General features: G+C 36.4%; 2 non-coding genes across 2 annotated transcripts; one reads left to right on the top strand and one right to left on the bottom strand.

Moving 5' to 3' along the window:
* Nucleotides 1-5,264: 5,264 nt before the first annotated feature.
* TRNAF-GAA (transfer RNA phenylalanine (anticodon GAA)) lies at nt 5,265-5,337 on the bottom strand. Its single transcript has one exon. It is a non-coding gene; the product is annotated as a tRNA-Phe (tRNA).
* Nucleotides 5,338-7,065: 1,728 nt separating this feature from the next.
* Nucleotides 7,066-7,138, top strand: TRNAT-UGU (transfer RNA threonine (anticodon UGU)). The gene has a single exon. It is a non-coding gene; the product is annotated as a tRNA-Thr (tRNA).
* Nucleotides 7,139-7,500: the final 362 nt, after the last annotated feature.

The following is a 7,500-nucleotide window of genomic DNA, read 5'->3' as shown; positions in this document are numbered from 1 at the left end:
AAGTGTAATCTGATGCAACGAAAAAAAAAAAAAAAAGAAAAGAAGGTGGGTAGAAAAACTTATTAGAGACCATCGACTCCGGTATCTAATAAGCTCTACCTACTATTGGATTTGAACCAATGACTCCTGCCGTATGAAAGCAATACTCTAACCACTGGGTTAAGTAGGTCATTTATCATCATAAAGAAAAAAAAAAAAATGGGACCCATCACATCGGGAATTATAGATGGAATCTTACTTCTAAGCAATACCAATCCTTGGCAGGAAAAGGATCAGAGAGCTATCATGTGGGATCATGGAATATCCATCTTGACAATAAATTCTCTAGATGTTAAGATATCTATGACAAGGGCTATAGCTCAGTTAGGTAGAGCACCTCGTTTACACGTGCGCCAATGCTTTTTCAGGGGAGTCCATCATGCAATCAACAGAATTGATTCTATGGAGAAATCGATGTCTTACTCCATGGATTCGAAGGAACAAGAGAACAGTAGCCTGACAAATATTTGATTCGGTCCGATTCAAGCACCAATTTATGTGCCAAACGGAACCCATCATTGATTTGATCATTGATAAGGTGAATACCCAGTCTATTCAATGCTAGGCATAATGAGTATAAGGACCTCAAAACAACCTCTTTTCGTCCTATGAGCTTTAAGGTGTATGAAGTACCCTATTTGACTGTTGGAGCGGAGCGATAGAGACTCTATCTTAGGTTGATCTAGGCCGGAGGCAGACCTACGTCAAGGTAACCCTTCTTTGAAACACTTTGGTATTGCTCCTGGATCAGAATACAAATAATGAATCCAGAGCACATGGAGCCATCTCGTTATCTTCCTGTCAAGAAAAAATATGGTGGACTCAACTGATCTTTCTATCAGTTGATGAAAGAGCCCAATGCGAAAAAATGCATGTTGGGTCTTTGAAACAGTTCGAATCATTTCGATAATAATCAGTTTGATCTGTTTTACCGAGAAAGTCTACGGTTCGAGTCCGTATAGCCCTATACATTTTTGCATTTTTGTATAGTTTTCGTTTCCTCATTAGTGCGTGCTTGCAGATGGCCAGTGGGTTGGTCCATGGAAATGGAATCATTTCCACATGCTCACGGCGATCCCTCGGGGCATGAAAATGAAAAAAAAAAAATAATTCATTCCAATGGATCCAACCGGATCGGTATTTTCGAATCTCGAATACCCAAACCAATTCTTCTTCATTCATTTTCGTGGGGGAATGACATATGGCTTGTTTCCTCTTTTTCTTGTCCATGATCAAAGATTGAGTGATACACCTTTTCTTTGGTTTGGTATACCCAAGCCAATTGATTATGAAGTCAAAATCATAACACGAGCCTAGCCAAAAACCCCAACCTGACCCAACAAAATCGAATCTAATAGTAATAGTAAGTCACACGGATCTAGGACCTGTTCTTGTATTTGTAGAAAAGCCAGAGTTTCAAAAAGAAAGCTCTTCGGTAAGTTTCATTGTAAACATTGTAAAATAGACTAGACTTTTCTTCGTATAGCCGGCCTAGCAAAGGCAAAGCAAGTAGTTTAGTTATTTTTATCTTTCTGTACAATACTTATTTTTTTGTATCCCAACCTACTCCAATCCAATTGCTCATCATTTCAATTCTGTCGATTCTACCGATGCAGACTTTATGCAAGAAGATTAGGGGTCTGTTTGAACTTGGATGAGTTAGGAATCCAATCCCCCGACTGATCGCTCTTTGGTGGAACAACAACCCAAATTCATTGTTTCAGAAATAATGAATTGGTCCTAAAGGTATCAACGTTTGTGCTCTCTTCTATTTCTATGAGTGTTTTTGGGGATTTGGTCTGTCGAATTGTTCGACAACGCGTGATTCCATCAGAGCTATCTTCTGTAGATAATTTATGATTCGGCCGACTCTACCATTGTGGTACGCTCCATTGTGTGGGTTTGCTTCAAACGAAACCTCTTTTGATTGTCACGAAACCTAACCCATTGGTTGGTCTTACTAGGTGTTATTACATTAATAAGTATTTCGAGTCATTCCAAATAGCGATTTTGGGTACTAGAAATGGGTCCGAAATAGGATGACTCTTTCAAGACTTTTAACTCGATTTAAATAACTCGATTGTTTCTGGGGGGTCCTGTCGGGATAGTACAGGTCAAAAGTATCTAATTTGGGTATAGGAACCCATGAGTTGTTCTATGTAAGGGTTCCTCATAATTCAACAGATTGAAGATTGAATCAAATCAATTAAGTATAAATCTGGGACAAGGAGAGAGTCTAATTGGTCGATGCATTCTGTTTCTGTTTATGTATTCATATCGAATCAATAGAAACAATGATTCTATACCCCGATCTTAATGAAAAGAATACACCAACGCCAACCGAGTAGAATATACCCTAAATCCCGAGCTAGGCATTCTACTACAAAAGAGAAAAAAAAAAATGAGCCAGACCTCTTCTTTGATTTTATTATATTATTATATTATATTCATTGAATATTTTCATTGAAAATGGAATATTTCCATTTTATTTTCACATAATTATAGATAATATAATTAATATTGAATTAATCTTTTTTTTATTCATTTTTGATGAAAATGAAAATATTCTTTCATTTATTTTTTTTTTTATAGAAAACCCAAGGTAAAGTGAGAGAGTCTTATTTGTACAAGAACATAATATGTCTACACCATATCTAAATAGAATTGAAGAAAGGGTAAGTGGGATTCTATTGGATGAATCTTGAAACGAGGCATGACCCGCAGCAAACAAACTCAACTATGTGGTTCGATCAAAATTGTTGTTTCGACTAAGCAGTTATGGATGAATTGACAATTCCAATTTGAATCGACTAATTCGGTATATTCCACATTCATGAGAGTGCATCTATGTTTCTGCTTTACGAATATGATATTTTCTGGGCATTTCTAATAATATCAAGTCTTATTCCTATTTTAGCATTTCTAATTTCGGGAGTTTTAGCCCCGATTAGTGAAGGACCAGAGAAACTCTCTAGTTATGAATCGGGTATAGAACCAATGGGGGATGCTTGGTTACAATTCCGAATTCGCTATTACATGTTTGCTCTAGTTTTTGTTGTTTTTGATGTTGAAACGGTCTTTCTTTATCCATGGGCAATGAGTTTCGATGTATTGGGTGTATCTGTATTTATAGAAGCTTTCATTTTCGTGCTTATCCCAATTGTTGGTTCAGTTTATGCATGGCGAAAAGGAGCATTGGAATGGTCTTAGCTCCTGAATATTCAGACAATCAAAATCAAAAACAAAGAAAAGATTACATTGAGACAGTTATTAATTCTATTGAGTTTCCGTTACTTGACCAAACAACCCAAAATTCAGTTATTTCAACTACATCGAATGATCTTTCGAATTGGTCAAGACTCTCCAGTTTATGGCCGCTTCTCTATGGTACCAGTTGTTGCTTCATTGAATTTGCTTCATTAATAGGCTCGCGATTCGACTTTGATCGTTATGGATTGGTACCAAGATCGAGTCCTAGGCAAGCAGACCTCATTTTAACAGCCGGCACAGTAACAATGAAAATGGCGCCTTCCTTAGTGAGATTATATGAGCAAATGCCTGAACCAAAATATGTCATTGCGATGGGAGCTTGTACTATTACAGGAGGGATGTTCAGTACGGATTCTTATAGTACCGTTCGGGGAGTCGATAAGCTAATTCCTGTGGATGTCTATTTGCCGGGCTGCCCACCCAAACCAGAGGCAGTTATAGATGCTATAACGAAACTTCGTAAGAAAGTATCTCGAGAAATCTATGAAGATCAAATTGGGTCTCAACAGGAAAATCGATATTTTACTACCAATCACAAGTTTCATGTTGGACGCAGTACTCATACTGGAAATTACGATCAAGGATTACTCTATAAATCTCCATCTACTTCAGAAATACCTCCTGAAACTGAAACATCTTTCAAATACAAAAGTTCAGTATCTTCCCACGAATTAGTGAATTAGGCAGGATGCTTTTGTGCAGAATAACAAACAGCGGGTAAATCTTCATAAATTTCATCGTAAATGTGAAATACTCATACAAATACAAATGTGGGAGAGATCAAGAAGATGCAAGGTCGTTTATCTGCTTGGCTAGTCAAGCATGAGCTAGTGCATAGATCTTTGGGCTTCGATTACCAAGGAATAGAGACTTTACAAATAAAGCCCGAGGATTGGTACTCCATTGCTGTCATTTCATATGTATATGGTTACAATTATCTACGTTCCCAGTGTGCTTATGATGTAGCACCGGGCGGGTTGTTAGCTAGTGTGTATCATCTTACGAGAATACAGTATGGTGTGGATCAACCCGAAGAGGTATGCATAAAAGTATTTGCCCCAAGGAGGAATCCTAGAATCCCGTCTGTTTTCTGGATTTGGAAAAGTGCTGATTTTCAAGAACGGGAATCTTATGATATGTTGGGAATCTCTTATGAAAATCATCCACGCCTGAAACGTATCTTGATGCCTGAAAGTTGGATAGGCTGGCCCCTACGTAAGGATTATATTGCCCCCAATTTCTATGAAATACAAGATGCTCATTGAATGATAAGAAACTAATATTCACTTCTACGACTCCAGATATTCAAGGAATCTTTTTATGTTCTGTTCTAGATGAAACAGAATAACTGGACTCTCATCTCAGTATTATGAATGGGCTACTAAAGGGGCTTCATTGATATTCCCCAATTTGGAAGATATCCATTTCGGATGAGCAAAGCCAATAGGATGAATCAAAAGAGTTCTGCACCATGAACTTTGTACCGCGCACATCACTTAGATGGGCCCCGAAAAGTCACGTAGGAGGGAGTGAAGAAAGAGAAAGTGAAGAAATAGAATATGAAAGAAAATATGAAATTATGAACTCAAAATTCAGAAATGAAAAGGGGATCAGATTTTCTTTGTACTGTATCTGAAATGAATCCTGTCTATTCCTACCCTTCGATTCCTCTCTAGACTAGACTTTTGGGTTTTCAGCCAACTAACTTCAATTCAAATATGTATGAAGTATTAACATTCTTTTTGAGCGAGAGCAGGTACAGTATGAACAAACAAAAAAGAAGAGGGAACAGAATCTAATTCTTTTCTTTACCCATCAAAAAAAAAAATGGGGGATCTAGATATATCCCTAGATGGATAAGTATGTATCATGATCTAGACTATTAACGAATAGAATATGGATCCCGATCCATATCGATTCATTTGTATGAGTATCTATTCGATATATTAACCACGTGCCAGGAACCAGATTTGAACTGGCGACACGAGGATTTTCAGTCCTCTGCTCTACCAGCTGAGCTATCCCGACCATCCCCGACGCATCATCCTACTAGAGGGCTTGGGTCTATGTCAATTAAAGGGACTCAAAAAACATTAGAAAATCTTACCTCAGCCTTGGAATTTCTTGGATCTTCAAAAAGAAGACTTTGTAAGTGTAAGAGTAATGATATGGACTGTGAATGATTCAATAATGGAGATTCCTTGCCATATATGTTCATTTGTACGTAGATCATATCTATCACAAGACTTGTGATAAGAGAGAAAGATTTCTGGTCGGATCCATTTGTGAAAGAGTAGAGTGAGTGAGAAACATAGCTAAGCTCATTTTGAACCACTGACGAAAAAAGAGGATAAATGGTTAGGGAATGGAATAAAATAGGCCTTTTTTTTTTTATTGGGGATAGAGGGACTTGAACCCTCATGATTTCAAAAGTCGACGGATTTTCCTCTTACTATAAATTTCATTGTTGTCGGTATTGACATGTAGAATGGGACTCTATCTTTATTCTCGTCCGATTAATCAGTTCTTCAAAAGATCTTTCAGACTCTGGAGTAAATGATTTGATCACTGAATCTTCGATTCTTCCTTTTGGAATCGATTTAATTTAGCAAGAATTCTGCAATTTTTCATATAAATAATCAAAAAATCCGGATTCGGGTCGTGATTAATCATTTGATATTTAAGTACGTCTATGTACTTAAATAAGGTCATCCTTTCTGGAGTTTTGATAGAAGGATTCCTCTACCAATGTAGTCAACCCCGTTCGTTAGAACAGCTTCCATTGAGTCTCTGCACCTATCCTTCTTTTGATTCTCGCTTTCTGAACCCTTGTTTTCAGAAAACTGGATTTGGCTCAGGATTGCCCATTTTTAATTCCAGGGTTTCTCTGAATTTGGAAGTTACCACTTAGTAGGTTTCCATACCAAGGCTCAACCCAATCAAGCCCGTAGCGTCTACCAATTTCGCCATATCCCCCTTATGAGATCTCGATCTCATTGTGATCCCATCCCCTTCTTTCATTTATGTTGGAACCATTGAATTCATTAGATACTGATTCCTATATCGAAAAAGTGTCTGCTCCTATTTTATTTCTTGCCCATCTTCTTTCATATCTATTGGAGGACCATTCCATTATTTGGTCCAATCAGAAATGATTCTATCATTGATGTATCTGCAATTCAATATGGATGGATATATCCCACATATAGATGTTCCCCCCCCCTCTCATTTTTCCCGCGCAGTTTGGAATACTGGAACGGTCGATATTCATTCTTCTTTTTTTTTTTTTCGTCCTATCTCCTCCCTTTCCGAATGAAACAAAAGGAATATCTCAGTAGGATCTGGATTGCATCCTTATCTTATCCTTTCCTTAGGAACTACACTCTAATAGAAATAGAATTCATATAATCTGCTATAACTGCTATAACTAATAGTTATATTCTATTCTATAATAGAATATAGAATTATTTCATATGTATATAGTATTATTTTGCGTTTTTTAAATTTGATTTGAATGAAAAAAAAAAATTCTAGTGCTAGTGACTACTAATAAATGAAATAATCAAAAATAAATAATCAAATAGAAAATAATCAAAAATAAAATCAAAATTCATATTATATTAATAATTATTAATATTAATTAATATGTTATAATAATTTATAATAATTAATATTAATAATTATTAATAGCTAATAGCTAACTAAGATCCCAATAGTTTCCCGAATTCCTATTCACGCACTATTTCTGTTATATGAGCCCGCTTAGCTCAGAGGTTAGAGCACCGCATTTGTAATGCGATGGTCATCGGTTCGATTCCGATAGTCGGCTTTCTCTATTTGTTCTATTTTTTTTTTTTTATCAGGATTGATCATCTTTCCTTGAGACCAAGGAATATTGAGAAGACCCCCCCCTTTTTTTTCTCCAAATGTCGGGTTACCGATCTATTATGTTATGTCGCGGGAACTTCCAACTATGAATAAAGAATAAAAAACGGATTGGAGCCGTTTGATCTATACAGAACAAATCAAGAAAAGGATCCTTAACTTCCCATATATACAATATACAAAATAATACGGATATTGATACAATTCATCTTATTCCTCTTTGTAGTACTTCAGTGGATTTAGCTTCGTTTATCGTTTAGTTCAGTATTAATTTAGGTTTATTCTGTAAAATGAAATTTCAATAAA

Source organism: Tasmannia lanceolata, unplaced genomic scaffold (assembly GCF_043159265.1).
Source record: "Tasmannia lanceolata isolate RefF3 unplaced genomic scaffold, GAP_Taslan_0.1 ptg000324l, whole genome shotgun sequence".
Classification (NCBI taxonomy): domain Eukaryota; kingdom Viridiplantae; phylum Streptophyta; class Magnoliopsida; order Canellales; family Winteraceae; genus Tasmannia; species Tasmannia lanceolata.
Note: the sequence above shows the minus strand (reverse complement) of the source record. Positions and strands in the feature narration are given on the sequence as shown.